This window comes from Ailuropoda melanoleuca, chromosome 2 (genome assembly GCF_002007445.2).
Source record: "Ailuropoda melanoleuca isolate Jingjing chromosome 2, ASM200744v2, whole genome shotgun sequence".
NCBI classification, from domain to species: Eukaryota; Metazoa; Chordata; class Mammalia; order Carnivora; family Ursidae; genus Ailuropoda; species Ailuropoda melanoleuca.
Window position 1 is genome coordinate 24488097 of NC_048219.1, and position 19706 is coordinate 24507802.

Consider the following 19706-nt stretch of genomic DNA (forward strand, 5'->3'; position numbering starts at 1 on the left):
GGCTTCAAGTGATGGGGATATTTGATCTGGATCTTTAAGCATGAGTTGGAATTCTTAGAAAAGGGGAGCTGGCCATTTGTACAAAAGCCTGCAATATACAAATGGAGTTACATTGTCCTTTAAGTGCAATGAGCAGTTTGGGCTAGATGGAGGATAGCATGCCTGGTGGGACAGAACAAGATAAGACTGGAAAGAGTTTGGGGANGGCTTCAAGTGATGGGGATATTTGATCTGGATCTTTAAGCATGAGTTGGAATTCTTAGAAAAGGGGAGCTGGGCCATTTGTACAAAAGCCTGCAATATACAAATGGAGTTACATTGTCCTTTAAGTGCAATGAGAAGTTTGGGCTGGATGGAGGATAGCATGCCTGGTGGGACAGAACAAGATAAGACTGGAAAGAGTTTGGGGCAAGGTGTTTGATGAGCAGTGATTTTCGTTTTGCTATCTCAATAAACTATTATGGGATTACTAGGAGACATGGGAATGGGCATGGGCAGAGCCAAGACTTGAACCCAGGTCAAGACATGGGGAGACACAAAGAGAGAGACAAGAAAGGAAGAGATATAGACCAAAAGGCACATGTATGAGAAGATGGTGTATGAGGCAGAAAATAAGCATCTGCTAAGATGCTTACTATACACTATGACTGTGCTAGGTATTTAACGTAAGAGTGTATAGTTCTTGAAAAATTGGAAGAGAAATATGAAGCATCCCAATTTACTTGTAATGGATAATCCAAACCCATAGCTCTAGAAAATAAGCCTGCTCCCAAAGGAATTATCCGACAAAGCTATTGTGGTTGCTGGTGCATAGGCAGGAACTATTCCTGACCTGAGTCCCAAATTCCACTATTCTATCTGCTCTTTCAGCTCAAGCATTTGTCCCTAGTTCCAGTACAACCCTCTGGAGTGAGGGATCCAGGAGCCCCTTTAACTGAGTCGGAAAAAATCAATATGACAAAAAAGATGAATATTTGAATATGAAATGCTTGTGAAGACATGACTTGCTTGTAAAGTTATGACTTGCTTGTGCTGTCTCGGGGGTGTCCAGGAAACCTCCACAGAATGTCACTGCAGCAAGCTCAGTCTCTTCTTTACTCATCATGGGTTCATTAGAGTGCACTTAGCAACGCTGAGCAATGTCCAGGAATTCTAATGAGAAGCTGGTTGCAGCAGAGGCAGAAGCATCTCTAAAGGGCACCGAGAGTCTAAGAGTCTTGATGATCCGGAAAATAATGGCAGAACAGACACACTTTGAGGAGCCCTCTATTTTACAAAGTTGAAAGGGAGGCAGCTTCACAACACCAAGGCAACCCTCCAATTTAAAAAAGGTTATAGGCTCCATCTCTCCCACAGAAAATATTTTCCTGAGTTTCCTCACTTCACCATCCATATCATACATTCTGCTTATCCCTACCTCTTCTGTAGTCCATTTGCTGCTCCCCAACTCCATGCTCTCTGGAAAGTTCTTGCCCCTTCTAGCTACTCAGGCACATCTGAATTGCTTATGTTGGGAGGCAGCACAGAACACTAAGCTGGGAGCTAGGGCAATCAGACCTGCCATTTTTTCTGAGCCTCAGGTTCCTAGTTTGGAAGAATATGGCCTCTATGTCCCTTACAACTCCAAAAGTTGGTTATTCTGTCACTGATCTAATTTAAACCCTACATTTCAGCAAGCCTTCTCAACTCTCATCTTGTCTTCTCTATATTGTCCTTATTGTTGGGCCCACAGATTTAGACAATTTTAAATGTTAAAAGTCTTGTCTCAAATGTAATAAAAGATGCTGGAGGAAGTGGTCTTCCTTACTCTGTGCTATGCCATCCTTCCTCCCTAACCTCATGTACCCAGCCAATTTGACCTAAATAAATATTTTTAAAATGGAGGGGGAGGGAATACTGCCAACTAAGGATGCTCTCTTTCTGGGAGACAGACTGAAATGGCTTCCTGAACCCTGGATTAATTGTTTTCTGAGCGGACTGGTGGAGAGGGCATTGCAGGCAGAAGAAATAGCACAAAGTACAAGATAAATGTTTTGGACCAAGAGGTAGTCTATATAATTTTATGGTTAAGGGTACAGGTTTTGGAATCAAAACTTCTTTGGCTTCCAATTCTAGCTTTACCACTTTAATAGCTTAATTCTCTCATGCCTCAGTTTCCCTTCTTGTAAAATGTTGGGGCCACTAATAGTACCGACCTGATAGAATGTTAGCAATAAAAGAGTTAGCATGTATAAAATAATGGGAAGAGTGCCTGGGACATTATAAATGTCCAATAAAGGTAAGCCATTATTACATCTGGATCATAAAGTTAGAGGTCAAGGATTAAGAAAATTGAAGCTGAGTGTACTGGCAGGGGCACAGTCATGAAGGACTTCGCATAATCTGTAAAGGCGTTTAGTTTTTATCCACCAAGATAAATGGAGAATTGAGAGTTGAATGGAAAACTGAAGATCAAATTTGGGTCTAGAAGATCCCTCTAAGGCTGTGGAAAGTAGACTGGAGAGAGGTGAGAGCAGAAGCAGAGAGAAAAGTTACAACGTTGTTAAAATAATCCAGGAGAGATGTTTGCGAGTTTGGAACAGAGCTTCACATTTCCTCAGTGCTAAATGTTATCTCCTAACCTGCCCTGCACAGGAGTTTGGAAGGTGGGCCAGGTTCTCACAGAGTGACCACTGTATGCCTTTCCTTCCAGCAATTTATTTCATGTGCCCTCCCCAGGAAGGGCCAGCCTCCTCATATTTTCTATTCCTGCATGTTAGTCACTAACAAAATTTCCCTTCGTCCGTGCCTTCTGAAGCTCTAGCTGCCTGCCAGCCCACATGCAGCCCCATCCTACAGGGAGCCTCCCTGATTGCTCTGTTGTCCTTCCTGGGAGCTACCTAATCATACATGACCAATACTTCAGGTAGCCCCCAAACTTATCACCCAAGTCAGGGCATTTTGAGAGTGAAAATGAATAGTATTAATAATTACATTAAGTTGACAGACATAAACAGCGAGATGGGCATGGTCACTCTACTCAGTGGTGTGGAGACACCCTGCTTCTCACAGCGTTTCTGTTTTTATTTCCCTTCAAAAGCACAATACTCTCCAGTTTACAAAAAACTTCCACCTCGTTATTTCACTGATCTTAACACTAGCTGTGAGTCTAGGAGGACAGGAACTATTTCTTTCACCAAAGTGCTTCCCTTAGGTCCAATTAGCCAGTGGCTAGGGAAGGACAGACCCTCCTGCCCCACTCTGGGGCCTACTTCAGCCCTTCACTGTGGTGTTGTTTTATGGGACTTGATTTCATCCCTTCAGGTTGGCAGTGGAAGAAAGGATTGTGGCACACACCCCCCAGCCCCCAATCTCTCCCCTATCTAAAGCTGAGGGAATGGTAGGAGATTAAGAAAGCTGAATTGAGTGGCTAATAAACTATCAGAATGTGGGAAAATATCAATTAATAAATACAATCAACATTCAAGAGATCATTATGAATAGTTATCTAGATGGTAGGATTTCAGGTGATTTTTAATTTCTTCCTTATCCTTTTCTATGTTAGCATGTAGTAGTTATATAATTTTATAAGATGCTATTTTCATTTATTTTTTCTTTATAAAGAAAGAAACAACTGAGAGTTCCCAGTGAAAGGCCCAATCTCAGGGGAAAAATAAAACAAAACAAAGCACAGGTTTTTGCCTTAGACCTGGGTTGCTATCTTAATTCTACTCTATGACCTTGAGCAGGTCACATATGCCTCTGAACCTCAGTTCCCTAATTGGTAGAATAAAAAGGCCTCACAGAACTGTTGCGAAGATTCCATAGATTCAACAAGATAGAACCCCAGGTAAGGGCCTGGTTTGTGGCAGACTCTCAATAAATGTTCATTCCCTTCACGGGGGTGTTATTGATGTAGCCTCCCAAGGCTTCTGACAAGCCTGGCCACCTCCTCCGCTTGCAACTCTGGAGCCATCGGAGGATGCTGGTGACAGCTGCGCCCCTCAGCACGCAGGTGGGGCTGTCCAGAGACTCTGGGCGCCTAATGTGTGGAGGCAATCCTGTCAGAATCGCTGGGGGTTAGTCATCCTGCCTTCAGCGTTTCTGACAGGATGTTTTGATAAAATAAATCTATTTTAAGGACTGTAATGAAATACTAACCAGTTTCTGAAGGGCTTTTAAGATGTTTTTAAGAAGTTTCAGATCAAAGGCCCTGGGAAGGCTGACTGCGTGCATTAAATATTTAGTACTGATTCAGTCACTCGAGAGCTAGGCATTTTGACATTGCAAGAGGGAGAAAGCACATTCCAGCTGGGGCCATATTCACTTAAAGACACAGGTGATGGACTCAGCACCAAGGGGCCTATCTTCTGACTCCTATTGGCTGGAAGGTTGGAAGAGGTGACCTCGAAGGCTGCCCACCTAAGGATTCAGGATCTGATAGAATTATTCACGCTCTATAGGGATTGGGCAAGCAGGCCCCTCAGTAAGCCCTGACAGCAGGGATCTGCCTCCCCAGCTGCCACCACCAGTCTCAGAGCCTGTCACTCTGCACACTGCCACTTGGAGTCTGCCAAGCGCCTGATGACTGCGACGTGCTTTGCAGTCCAGCCGGGAAACACTGTCCTCAAGCCCACATGAGGTTCACAGAGTCCCGGCAGGTGAGGCTCAGTGTGAAGAAGATACTTGCAAAAGGTCACACTGTGAGTTAGTGGCATGGCTGGGGCTGGTGTCAAGAACTCCCGTGTGACAGTTCCAAGGTCTTTCCAATATATTACACTGGCTGTTCAATGACAAACAGTCACCCGCAGGTGGACACAAGAGGAAGAGGAGGAAGCCTAGAATGGGGTATAAGGTAGTGGTTCTTAATCTATACTAGGTCTTGGCTACCTCTGGAAATCTGGTGGAAATTACAAATCCTTTTCAAGAAAATACACTCATGTACATGCATATACTACATTTTGCATTTAGTGTTGGGGGAATTCAAACATCCCTTTGAACCCATCCTTAAACCTCAGGTTGCAGAACCTTGGTTTAGGATCATAGTAGATAGAGTCAGCCCTACGCTTATAACTTTGAGTTTCTTGGATGACTTTTAGAAGAGTGGTATGACACAGTGGGAGCATCACTTGGCCTTAGACAAGCCCAAGTTATATCAGTGATCAGTAGCTATGCAGTATTAGAAATTAATATTTCTCTGAACCTCAGTTTCTTATTTTTAACACAGGATAACATTGCCTCATGGAGAATTGGGAGTTTAAGTGGTAAAACTTTTAGTGCCCCTGGATTATATCAGGCCTTCAATGGATGCAAAATCCCTATCTATTTGTACCTTACCTCTATTTGCCTCCAGAAAAACCCTAATGGATCCCTCTAGCGTCAGTCATCCACTCTGGCCCTCTACCATACTACTAAACTTTAGACTCCAGAAGGGCAGAGTCCACGTGTATTATGCTCACAACAGCTACCTCTGAGTATAGTGATGGGCATGGTAGGTGCCTAATACCATATGTAGTGAATGAATTTAAAGAACAGATGAACGGACCAGATAGATACACAACAGCTTCTAAAGAGGAAGTGGGGCAGCAAATTGAGAAATTATACTGGGGAAGCCGCAAATAATGCTTTTAGTCACCACAGGCTATAGGTGTTTAAGGGCCCCCCAAAAGTAAGGATTTAGGAACTGGGGATTCTGAGAAGACAATGTGTAGAAAGCTCTGCCTGCTTAGTTCTACTCATTCTTTCATTCTCCTCTGCCAATATCATAGGACTTGTCTTTTCCCACATGACCAGCTGAGGAGCCCACCAGGTAAGTAGAAAATCTAGGATGAATTTACCAGGTGGGCCAGTGGGAAGAGGCAAAAGTTATTAGCCCCTGCTTGACCCAGCCGCAACTCTGATTCCGCAGGCACTGCAGTCTCCACCAGTAAGATTAGCCCTGCTCAGTTTCTGGGCCAATCCTGACAAGGCAGGAAGTACAGAAGCAGCTTTAGTCTCTCTTACATGTGGGATCTTGTTGCTATAGGCCAGAACACACACCTGAGGTGCGCCCCAGATCCTTACACACTACCGGAGTCAGAGCTGGCCACATGCCTCTCTTGGAATGCAAGATCAGTCTCAACCTAAACCTGTCAAGCCCCACCTCAGACCCTTACCCTCTCTTCTCCTAGAGACTAGAGCATGCTTCTAGGCCCCAGATAGTGGTGATGGACTGAGGAGAAGAGAAGCAATAAGCCATCACCCACCTAACTTCAAGTACCAGCTACTTGCTTGGAAGTTCTTCCTGACACGACTGAACCACTTTAGAAATACATGCGAGCTGGCCAAACATAACCGGCTACTGGATATCCTAGCTGAACTTAACCTATTCCTCAGGATTCCCTTCTTCCCTGATGTGGTGGCTGTATAATTCACCAGCTCAAAGAAGCCAGATTCTTCTCTCTCCCTCACTTTTAACATTCAATTTAATCACAGGTTCTATGAATTTTAACTCTTAGATGTTTCTTGAATTTATCAGCTCTTTTTCATCTTTCTTACTACTGTCTTACTTGTTAAAACCCTCCCTAATAATGCTATCTGCCTTTTAATCCATCCTCTACACAGCAGCCCAAGTACACTTAATGTTAAGTAGGTTTGACCTGTCACTCTTTTGCTTAACGTCCTACATTGCCAATCCCACCACAACCAGAAAGAAAAGAAAGCAAAGACCTAGACTCTTCCTTCCATTCTACTTTCTCTGTGTGCCTCCTAGGCCTCTTGATACAAACTCTAAAAATGGCTACTTCACTGGCTCTACTACAGGAGAGTAAAGAATATGAGCTGTCCCCGGTTGGACCAGGCTGCTATGGGAGGTAGTGAGCTCCCCATGCCTTAAGAGGTGCCTGCAGAGTCTGGAGAGCCACTCACTCGATGTTGTGGAAAAGCTCTGCTCTTGGACGAAAGACTGGTTATACGCCATAGGAGGGCAAATTCCGTCCTGAAGAGGCTTCTAGGCGTTTCAGCACATACCTTGGGGACAATAACATGTCCCCCTTCTTACCTCTACTCCCCTGCCACATTGACATTTGTGTGAGGAGGCCCCACCTCAAGGAAAGCGACTTCTCCTCTGAGACCAGCCTGACCCACATTCAGCACAAGTGGGAAACTATGCTGACATTTTTTCCTCTGGTCAATGTAATCAGTGCAGATATTCCAAGTGAATAATTTAGGTCTCCTAAAATAAACCAACTGGAGCCAAGATTGTCAAATGTGGCTGTCTACCTTGATCAAAGTAACCAGGTAAATAACCAAAACTCACTCCCTTCTCCTGTAGACATAGCTATTTAGGCATTCTTTACTAAGTGATGAGAAAGAGACAAAGTCTTAAGATACAAAAACAAACACTTTGCATTTGTGTACTTCTTTAGAAATGCAATATGCTGTTAAATTATAGTTACCAATTGAGAAAAGAATCTGTGCCAGGCAATATGGAAACTGCTTTATAAACCTCATCTTTTTAAATAACAGGCTTTTGAAAAATTTGCTTAGGTTTATATGCCAAGTCCTAACTCTACCACTTACTAGCTGTGTGATTTTAAGCTTGTTAATTAATCTCTCTGTGCTTCAGTTTTCTAATCCGTAAAATGGACAGAGTAACAGGTCTCAAAAAGGTGTTGTGAGAATTACACAAGCTATTTACACACCAAGAGCTTAGGTTGCTCTGCATGTGACACATGTATGTACTCAATAAATGTTATCTTTGGTTTATATTACTCCTGACAAATACCTTGATAATTAAGGGCTATAATTCCAAATGTGCAGATGAAGAAATAGGCAGAGTAATATGAAATAATTTGCTTAATTTGGTAGTGAATTAGGGGTGAAGCTAAAATTCAAACACTGATCTGACTCCAAAACCTTTACATTTTCTTTCCATGTGAGAGAGTAGCATTCTTATTGTTACTACTGTGGCTACTGTTATTACTATCATCATCACCAGAAGCATTAATAATAATGCCCTCCATAGGCACAGCACTTCCAAGGCTTCAAAGAAAATGTAAATACATATACACAAAATTACCAAACCTCAGGCCTATACATGACTCCATGGAACCTTAGCTACACTCTCTGTCCTGGGACAGGAGCCATCTCTGTGGCACCCTCAACAGGTCATCTGCGCAAGTTGGACTTCAAGAGTTTTGAAAGGAAAAACCAGAAAAGATCACTCCTGGGTAGAGCAGGGCTGGACAGGGCAGAGGCCCCATTATATGGGAGGCTCCAGTATTGAGAAAGACCTCAGAGATGGAAAGACACCTATCATTCTTCCTGAACACATTTAGGCCCTCAGACAGCACAGAGGAAGGATCCTGGAGGAGGAGGTCTTTCTGGACCTAAGGAAGGGTGGGCCTGAAGGAAGGGAAACCAAATGAACTTCACCCACTTGGAGATAACTGTGGAGGAACAGGAGCCCACAGCAAGAACTAACACCAAGGAAATCTGGAGAGTTGTCTCATCTTTGCTCGTATGTTCATCTGCTACCTTCTTCCCAACTCTGTGCCTGCAGGTGTAACAGAGAACCTTGAAATAGAAAAGGACATATGGCCTTGTTTTGTGGGGCAAAGATGTGGAAAAGCTGGGAGGACTGAATCAGCCTCCCCAAGTAGGCTAACGGCAAGAGAAAAAAGTGTAGGAACACAGTCACAGAGAAGATGGAGGCAGGCTAGGCCATGAGGCAAGCCAGGAAAGAGGCAAAATAGAGCCCTAAGAGGCAACTTTATCCTGAGAAAGAGCCCTGGAGACTCAAGAAGATAAAGCCCTCTTCACTGTCATGTGAACACTTCCATGATCCATTAGGTCCTCACAATAACAAAGAGTAGTCAGTGAAAGGACCCACCCAGAATAAGAGCATACATTTTTAAGTCAGACAGACCTGCGTACAAGTCTGGTTCTACCACTTATTAGCTATGTGAGATGAGCTCTAGTTTCTTCACCTAGGTAAGTTAATAAAAATGGCAACCTATTTTTAGTCCTGAAGATGAAATGATTACAAGAGATAAAAACAGAGCCTGACACTTGGTGTATGGGGAGAAAATAGAAGTAACAAGACTAAAAGCAGTCCTCTTTGATGAAATGCAAACAACATGAGGTTCCCAATCAGGAAACCTAGGTCATACTCCTAGATACTATAGATTTCTTCAATTCCTTACTGGACAAGGAAGGTGTTAGAAGACAAATCTTCCAGGGCCTTTGTAAGTCTAAACTTTCATGACTTTAGGCACTCGTAGCACAGGTATCATGAATGGGAGAAAGAGATGGAAAATCCCAGCCATCTGTCTCCCCTCCCAACTCCTGTAAAATGGCAGCTTGGACAAATAATATCAAGATTGGGTAATATTCTGCTGACCTAGTTAGACAAAGTTAAGAAACTCTTAAATATGTATGAATATTATTGAATGAAAAAGAGGAGGTTGATTCAAGTAGCTGCAGTGCATATTAATATCTTATTATTAGCCACTTTAACATAGGAAATATACTGGAAAATGCCTTTCCTATAAAATACAATTTGGAGAAGAGAATGCCTCTATTCTCTTCTCAGCAAATAATTGTCTTTTAATGCCAAACTATGGTAAGTAATCTAGAGAAATCAAATGGTATTGAAAGATGAAGCTAAATAATTTAGAAAAAAAGGAATACAACTAAATTAATCTAATAGGCACAATAGAGAAAGCAAGGTAGGATTTTTATATTCCATTTTCTGAAATGATATCTTCTTGGGAAGGCAAACAAGGAATTTGAACATTTTTCACATTTTCTCCTTTTAAGAGAGATATGAACTAATATATATATTCAACAAAAATTTCTTGAGAACTTACTGTGAACCCAGCAACTTACAGTCACAAAGAGGAATACAACCCATTTCATAGTAGGCATTGGTACTTTATTTTTTTTTTATGAAATTTGTGTGAACATACATTTTTAATTCTCTTGAATGTACACCTAGGGATGGAATTGCTGGGTCATAGGGTAACTCTATGCTTAACATTTTGAGGAACTGCCAAATGTTTTCCAGAGCAGCTACATCATTTTATATTCCCACCAGCAATATATGAGGGTCTCAGTTTCTCCATATTCTCCCCAATATTTGTTATTGTCCTTCTTTTATTTTTTTAAAGATTTCATTTATTTTATTTTTGAGAGAGAGAGAGAACACATGAGTGCATGAGCGGGGGCGGGGGGCGGATAGGTGAGGGGCAGAGGGAGAAGCAGACTCCCCACTGAGCAGGGGTCTGATGTGGGACTTGATCCCAGGACCCTGGGATCATGACCTGAACCAAAGGCAGATGCTTAACTGACTGAGCCACCCAGGTGCTCCTGTCCTTCTTTTATTATTCAGAGGTTGAGATGTGATACTTCACTGTGGTTTTAATTTGCATTTCCTTGATGGCTAATGATGTTATGTATCTTTTTTTTTTTTGAGTATCCTTTTATGTGCTTATTGGCCATTTTTTATCTTCTTTGGAGAAATGTCTGTTTAGATCCAGTGCCCATTCTTAAACTGTGGGGTGGTTTTTTGTTTTTGTTTTTCATCTTTTTATTGAATTCTAGGAGCTCTTTATATGTTCTTGATACAAGTTTCTTTTCAGATATATGATTTGAAAGTATTTTCTTCATTCTGTAGCCTGTCTTCTCACTTTCTTGGTGGTATCATTTGCAGTATAACATTTTTTTAATTTTGACAAAGTCCAGTTTGTATTTTGCTGCTTGTGCTTTTGGTGTCATATCTAAGAAATCATTGACTAACCCACGATCACAAAGATATACTCCTATGTTTTCTTCTAAGAAATTTGTAGTGTTACTTTTTACAGATATATCCACATTTAAAGATTTTTTTTCCCAACGAAAAAGAGAATAAGGAAGCAGGAAAAGGAGGAACCAGAGGTTAGCAGTGTTAGAGGAAAAGAAATGGCAGCAGCAGCCTCACTGGGAGAATAGTGAGCCACACGGAGTTCCTGGTAGGTAGCACCTGACCTTTTTCATCCCTCCCTCCCCCATGCCTGTTAACAATCCTACAGAAACAAGCAGAGCCCTGGGAGAAGGTTACTGCAACCTCAGATAGGTCGCTCACTACAGGATTCCCTGGGAAATTCAACAGCTTGCTCTGGAAAGGAGCACAGATTCTAGCTAGGGGCCGTCAGTCAAATCCCACCTGAATTTTCTAATTCCAACTGCCATGGTGTGGGATGACTCATAAGTAACCCTCTTCTTTCCAGACCCTGTCCTTTGTCTCTCCCGTGGCCTGTGAACAACATGTCCCATCATATTATTCCCAAGCCATTACTGGTTGGCACAGTCACTAAAAGTAACACTAAGTGAACTTCTTGAAGGTAAGGTTGCACAGTCTGGCTAACGTCATGTTGCAAGTTGCTTTAAAATCCTATACCTTTGAGGCCTTGTTTAAGCAAATAAAAACAACAAGGTCAAAAGTTATAGCCAGTGATCCATTTTTTGTTTGTTTGTTTTTAAAACTGAAACAATCTCCTTGAATGCTAATACTAGGATTCTAGGAAAATGTCTGGTTCATTTATCAAGTCTCCCTCTAGCAGGACATTTTTTTTTTTAGAAAATGGATAATAATGATTTGCAGCCGATTCTACTTGCTTTTCCTTAAGAGCCTATAAGAAGTCAGCCCCCATGCTTGCCTTTCTCAGTTTCCAACCACTATCTTTGTGATACTTCCGCCCTTTGGGAATGGCCAAGAGATAACATCAGAACTAGTCGACAGATGGGATTTTTCCTCCCTTCACGCCTTTTCCTTTTTGTATAAGAAAGGTAATATTTGAGCTCTATCTTGGAGGACTTAATGGGTGAAAGGAGCTCAAATATTACCTCACCCATACAGTTCTGAGGAGTCTTCTCCATGTTCCTGTAACTCCTTTCTCACCCCCGCCAATAACCTGTATCTTGATTTCTTCTACACAGGTATTACCACTTATGAGCAGTATACTCTTGAAAAAGTTACTTAACCTCTCTATGCCTGTTTCCTCACCTGCAAAATTGGGATAATAGTAGTACCTGCTTCATAAAGTTTCTGAAGCTGATTAAATGATAATAAAGTAGCTAGAATAGTACTTGACATGGAGTAAGTACTCTAAATGTGAGCTGTTCTCATTTTTATATGACAAATTGTATACCTTTAGGGAGCTTAGAGTCTGCTAAGGGAGATCAGTATTGCAAATGCATTATATCCAAATATTTACAAACAATTCAGGAGACACTTTCGCATTACCAAATATCTACTAGAAGTGTCTTGTCATTGACAATAACCTAAAGCTAAATCACACTGCCTAGTTAGCAGATGAGGCTTAAGGAGGTTATTTGACATGTCAAAGATATAAATGGCAGAGCCAAAATTAAAATCCCAATATGGCTCTAGCCCTGATGATCTTCCTACTTAAATTATAACTGAATAGGGAATTTCTATGGATATCTTTTGAAGAGGGGGTGGGGGCACTAATCTATGAGGAAAGAGGGGTTAAGTAATTGGCCTAAGGTTACACAGTTAATGAGTAGCAGAGTCAGGATTCTAAACTATACAGCTCACAATACTGACTTAGGCATCTGATTTTATTCTCACTGCCTTGTAGGTACTTAGTTAATGTTTGCAGAAAGAATAGACAAATAAGAAAACTTTGCAGACAGATCTGGGAGTGAGAGGCAGTGGGCTGCAGTGGACAATTGAAGTGTCAGCAGCTGGGCTTCCAGCTAGCGCTGTCCCACTTACTTACTGGGTGACTCAGGAAAGTTACCTCCCCTTTCGGGGCCTCAGTGTTTCCAGCTGCAGGAAGAGAGAGAAATCTGCAAACATTGTTAACAGCTGAGTCTTTCCTTTAAACTAAGTCTATGAGGAAGGCCAGTTAATAGGCCCTAGCATGCATGGTATGCACGGCAGGGAGGATAAGAGAGGCCAAAGCCCTGACTTCACACAAGTCTCTCTTTTTCCTTCCTCCTCAGTGGCATCTAAGGTACTGTTCACAGCCTAAATCCTTCCTTAGGGATATAGGTAACACGGTTTTTAAATCCCAGAACTTGAAGAACTTAAGGTTCTTGTTGGCTTTGACATTCTCTGACTCACATAAAAGAAATGACCTTGTGTCCTAATGTTATATGCCTTCTGATTTAACAGAATGGAAATATGGCTTCAGAGAAAGTGACAAAGGATGATCACACCAAGAGGTACCAAGAAGGAATTTTGGCTGTAATAGCATGTCTTCTCTACCTGTCCCCACTCTTATATATACCCTAAATACAAAAATATTCCCTAAACCTATGAAAAGAGGAAAATAGAGAATGAGCAATCAAAAGAGTGACAAGTGTTTTAAAGGGGAAACAGTATATTATAGACTCAGGTAACAGAGGCTCTCAAACTAGTCCGGGGAATAGTATATCAGGGAAAAATTCCAGGACGAAGTAATGTTCAAATTGGATCCTGAAAGCAGAATAGAAAGTACCTAGGCAAAGGGCCATCAAGAAGGAACATTCCAGTACATAGGCCAATCTGTATGTAAGTTAGAGAGAAAAATCCATGACTGATATAACTGTAGGGAGGCCAGTGCAAGCAGTGGAGAGAGCAAAATGACAGGGATATGAGACAGGCTGAAAAAGCAGGCAGAGGCCAGATTATGCAGGATCTTATAGACCAAGTTAAGAATTTGTTATTTTATCTTAACCCACTGAGAGGACAGGGTGTTCAGAGGGTCATTTTCACGGATACTGAAATTACTTAATATGGTGGCAGCAGAGTAGCAGAAAAGACAATTATGTACCTAAGCTCTTCATGATTGAGGGAAATGTCCAAGAAGTCAGCAGATGACAGCAATAAGGAATGGCAGAGGGTTATATAGACTAATGGCATAAGGCTCAAAACATGTCTTTTTATAAAAGGAAGAGGAAAAAATGGCCTAAAAATAGCAATCTGTTAGCACGAAGGACGCCATCTGCCAAGCTAGCTAAGTGGTGTTCAGTGAAAAGTCTACCATCTCTTGGTTAGTCAGGTACCAGAGGATCAGTGAGTCAGTGAGAGGAACACAAAGTTAGGAGGAAGGCTGGGACTTTCTGGCAGCCACTATAATGCTGATGTAGTTAGGTAAGCAGAATAGAGAGAGAGCCTAGAGGCCTGTTCACCTCACACCTTGTACCTGTTGGCTAAAGAAGTTGTTGTAACTTCCTGAGAGATATTGATAGTTTGAACTAGGGCACTGGCAGCAGAGATAAGGAAGGGATAGATTCTAAGGATATTGAGTTATAGCCTCAATCATACTTGGTAACAGATAGTATGCTAGGAGTGAATAAAAGAAGTTAAATAGGACAGGTTTCTGTCATGGACAACTTGTGATGGTGACACATTCATTGGACTAGGAAATGTAGGTCTGGACCAGGTGTATGGTAATTTGGGTCAGTCTCTGCAGCATGAGTAAATCAGACATGTGCCTGCTTGTTCTAGCAGTGGAGAACCCAGGGCCACAATTCCCAGTATCTCCTCTCCAGGCCCTTTCTCACCCAGGGCTGAGGTTTGGAATGGATGAGCTACCTGTAGCAGTCGGGTAAGTTGGAAGTCCCTCGCCAGATGCTGGGAGGATATATCTGCCTCCAATTAATTGAGACTCTTTTTGGAGGGAATAGCAAAAACTATGCCAAGAGAGTGATGACTTGTGAAGTGGCCTACTGGAAAGGAGCCAAAACTACTAAGCTTGTTTAATTTTGAGTGTCTGATCAGGACAAGGTTTGGTGCAGATGGGGGTCCACAGAACTCTCCTGAGAGGTGGATTAGGGAATGATAATTGAGATTACTAACTTCAAACAATTACTCAATTTAAAACCCAGCCAAAAAGATGTAATTATTTTTCATACATTTGTTTGGTCATGTTGCCAGCTGCAATTCCATGATGTTTTACTTCAAAGGGGAAGAAAGAACAATGCGGAAGGAATAGAAAGAATGGAAGGGAGCTACTTTATTTTGAAGTTACCCTGCTGAAAAGAATGGTGCTGCCCCTCTCTAGTTTCTTTTCTGTGTTACTGTCTTCTGTCCTCTGACTTGCCTGTCCACAGGGCCATCAGTTTTAGCTACTTTCTGAGATCTTGGCTTTTCTTCACAAGTCCACATAAGGACAGTTGTAGAAGCTGCCAGGCTCCATATCTTAAATTCTTCCAATCTACTTACACTTGACCACTTTGTTCCTAAACTAAATTGAATTTAACTGAGTTGACTTGGAGGCAGCTAAAACCTTGTTCGCTTAGATGACCTATGCTACTGGAGTTAGTAGCATAATCAAACTCAGGGACTGATATAGAATTGATTTTTAAAAAATGCCAATCTAGGCATTCCAGAGAAGTCTCTGGTAATATGCATGGATCTCTGTCCTTGGTCTCAGGTCTTATCCTGTTAAACACATAGATTTAAATTTATACTTAAAAAGTATATACTTTTAAAAATCTTAGTGAGGACACTAATAGTACAGATAAGAGAATCCAAGAATCAAAATGATCACAGCAAGCTAGAATGAAGGGTTAAAACCAAAAGTAGGACAACTGTAAGGGGTCACAATTATACTTGTAAAATCCATAGGCTAATGTGGTATCCTGGATTGGATCACGAGACAGAAAAAGAACATCGGTGGAAAAACTGATGAGATCTGAATATAGTTTTGTAGTTTAGTTAATAGTAATGTATCAATGTTAATTTATTTGTTTTGACAAATGCTCCATGGTTGTGTATGATTCTAACATTAGAGGAAACTGGGTGAAGTTATCTTTTCAATTTATTTTTTAATATTATCTTTTCAATTTGTTTCCCATTTTCTCAAGATTAAATGATTATTTAAAAAGTGTGCCACACTATACAGAAATCAACATTCTCTCCCACAGTGCTGTGCATCTGGGACTATAGTAATGTCACTGTCCCTGCCCCACATCTTCAAGTTAATATTCTTAGGTCACAACAATAAGTCTTTCCAAAGAGGACCTTCTGGAAAAACAAACTATTGTCTCAGCTCATATATCTCTCTTTTTTTGTAGCATGCATCAGCAATCTATCCAAGAAGTATATATTGGGGAGCAAAGAGGGGATCCACCAGCAAGGCCACAGTTGTTGACAGCCATAAGATTAGAGATAAGCACAAAGGAGTAGGTCAACATACTGGCAAAAAATCCTGTGACAGCTTGGGAATAACTCTTCATTTCATACATGGTGGAGACCCCGCTGTCCAGTGCATAGGTATTGTCAAGGTAGGCTGGTGAGTTTCAGAGCCACAAAGAACTAATGTCACCTCGGAGATGAGGAATAAAACCCACAAAAATCCTAGGATGCCCTCTTCCCGATACATGGTTACCATGTAACCATGGATAGCAGCAGAATAAGCCATCATCTCTCGATTTGTCTCCTTGATAACTTGGTTGAAGGAAGATGTGACTTCTTTCTGTACATTTTAAGGTCCTATTTCCTCAATCTTTCACACTACTGGTAAAGCTGTAAAATGTTACCATGGACCAGAGTTCCAAGGACTCCTGAACACAGTCTTGGAGTTGAGTCTATGAACAACCCATGCTTCCCATCAATGTGCACAAAGCGCTGAGCATAACAAAACAGACTGGGAAGCTGACATACTTATTGCCCCAAAATGTTTTGTCCTATTGTTGGAGGAAGAGGCTCATATTCCACCTGGATAAGCACTTTCATGTACATGAAGGGCTGGGACACAACGGTGAGACCAGAGCCCAGGAGCACCTGACGGGCTGTGTCTGCAGTGATGGCACCTGCAGATGGTCAACTTGTTTTTTTATAAATCTAAAATTATTTAAAAATAAAAGGCTTATTTAAAAAAAAGCAGAGGAATTAAAATAGCCTTATTTAACAAACAACAACAAAAATCAACTACAGGAAGACTTCACTGCTAAAAGAAGGTAATATAAACTCTTGCTACATTTCTAGAGAGTTAGCATTCAGAGCAAGAGAAGCAATAGTCCTATTCTGCAATAGGAGGCTTATCAGGCCTATAAAATTTTATGTTCAGTTCTGATATTTTATAAAGGAAGTTAACAACCTAGATTATGTCCAGAGAACAACAAAGAAGGCACAAAATTTAGAAACCACAGAATTTGCAGAAATGTAGAATTATGGGGGCAGAAGAGGAAGGAAGGGACTAGCCTGGAGAGGACTCATGAGGGGGGTGTGGTCACTGGCTTGCTGTCTTTGCAGACATGTCCCCTTGCTATAGGAGCAAGTACATGCAAAGTAGACCCAGAGGGTGGAGCTAGAGTCAAGGAGAGAGGTTATAGGGAGGTGGCTCTTTCTGGGAAGAGTGGAACTTTTTTCTCTTTGAAGTGGGGCTCAGGCTGTCTCAAGAAATGTGTGAGCAGAGGCTGAAAAGTCGTATTTCTGGAATGTTAAGAGAAGATATTGGTCTATACAATTTGCGTCCTTGCCCATAGGAGATTTCTAATATATTTTCTAAATTTGAACGTGACCCCTATAGTCTTTGCCAACTCTAGAGATTGTGTGACGTGTTAAGATCAGAGAGGCCAGCTTTTCCAGGCATTTTTATGGCATTCTCATTTTTATATATGATGTCATGGTGGTAATTTTCCTTCAGGTACTTTTGGCTAACAATTATCTCTGTCTATAGGGGAAAAATAGCCAACTGGAAAGATAGGCAGGAGTTAACCTGACTTCTAGATCTGCTGTCATCAGCAAGTGCAGCCTGGAGATGGAAGAGTTCAGTGCCACAATGATCATGATCCTTCCTGCCTGGTTCCTCACTGTCTTCAGGATAAAGTCCAAATTGTTTAGGTTGGCATTCAAGGCACCTCTGGGTCAGCCTCTACCTACCCCTCCTTTTTTCTCCATCACTACTCCTTCTGTTCTTCTTAGGCAGATCCTGAGCTCTTGTCATCTGGAACCACACAAAACTGTCAGGACTCATCATGTGTCTCAGCCTCTGTATCCATATTTTGATTCTCATTTCAAGATGTCTTCAATTTAAGGCTTTGTTTCCTCCCTTGTGCCTCTTCTCTGCCCACTACTTCTATTATAGCAAGTCTCTTACTATCGTTGCCATTATCAGTTTTTACATTTGTGTTGCCCACTACATTCAACACTTCTCAGGGACAAGGTATGTTTGGTATTCATCTTTCTGTCTCCAGCATCCAGTATAGAGCCTGACAGGCAGAAGGTACTCATCAGATATTTGTAGTATTGAAGAATGGCTTTGTAAGAATTTAGTAAGTGAATATATAAGTGAATAAAATAGTTCCCTATCCAGGACTGGTTTAGAGTCCATTTTTTGGCTTCTATAAAGGTTTGGCTTCAAATTCCAACTTTATGGTATAGACAAATTACTTCATCTCATTGTGTCTCAGTTTTTAAAAATGCAAATGGAAAAAGATAGTACTGATATATCTCAGAGTTTAAATTCTTCTAAGTGAATCCTTCACCCCAAAATTCATCCTCTTTCCTGATTTAATTTATAGAATATTATTTGTCTCCTCCTACTAGAATATAAGCCCCATGAAGGCATGGATTTCTGGCTGGTTTTCACTGCTAATATCCTCAGAACCTAGATCATGCCAGTTCAACATTAGGCATTCAATAACAGTATGAATCACATCATAGGGTTGTTGTGAGGTTTGAGTGACATAACGTGTATGAAGGTCACAGCATTGGGCCTAGCACATGCTAAGCATTCAATTAACTACCAGTATTATAAAATAAAGGGCAGATTAATAGGCAACATTACAGCAGGCTGATGTCTGTCTCAGAACATACAATCAGGTAATCATGAATGTTTGAACCATAATTTATGTTGGAATTGGAAAGAATGCTTGAAATAATCTGGTCTGACTTTCTGAGGCCCAAAGAGGAGAAGTTCTTTTCTCAAAGTCACAGAGTTAGCCAGTGTCAGAACCTAGACAATATTTTTCCCATATAAATGATTTTCTAGTGATTCCCTAAAATACACTATCAGATTATTTTCTTTGTTAGACACTTCGTTTTGGCAAGTATCCCTAAGTACAGGAATGACTCTCCATCTAATATTTTCAACACACACACACACACACATACTCAAGAGTTAGGTGTTCCTCTAATTAGTCCAATGATGATGAAAATAATACCATATTTTACTGTGCCTGACAGTACAAGGGTTATATGATTGAAAAACTAATATTTGTCAATTAAAATTTACTTCTGGCTACACTGGAAGGAGTGTATTGGTAAATCCTATTTCCAAAAAACAAATATAAAGCTAGACAAAACTGATACAACTATTTCAGTGCTTTGGAAATTGACCAAAGTCATACAACAATCTCAAAACTGTTATGCTAAAAAAACTGCTGAGCTTTGGGTAATAAGAATGGGAATCTGTGAAGTACTGTGGTTGTTCCATCTTCCCCCAAGCTTGGTGAATGCGGGCTTCTGTTAGGGCAGGCCATACTCTAAGGAGGATTGGAAGTTTCTCTGTCATGGTCAAAGTGACTCAATTTGGAAAAGCGGGCAGTACCCACACCTGGAAGTACTGAATGTGGAACATTCATCACAGAGGTTGGCAAATAAGGAGGGCCTGCAGTTGAATAGCTGGGACAAACACATTCCTGGCTGAGACTGGGTTCAGGCACAGTAGAGACCTGAGAAGGCTCCTACCAGTCACACACTCCCAAACAACCTTGAAGCTGCACAAATGCTCATGGTAAACACAACA

At 41.3% G+C, this 19706-nt stretch overlaps 1 protein-coding gene and 1 pseudogene across 1 annotated transcript in view; both read right to left on the bottom strand.

The window, feature by feature from the left end:
• Positions 1-19706, bottom strand: part of AGBL4 (ATP/GTP binding protein like 4) — a 1364734-nt gene that overhangs the window by 468616 nt on the left and 876412 nt on the right. The gene's annotated exons all lie outside the window — the stretch shown is intronic.
• LOC109490911 lies at positions 15896-17933 on the bottom strand (annotated as a pseudogene).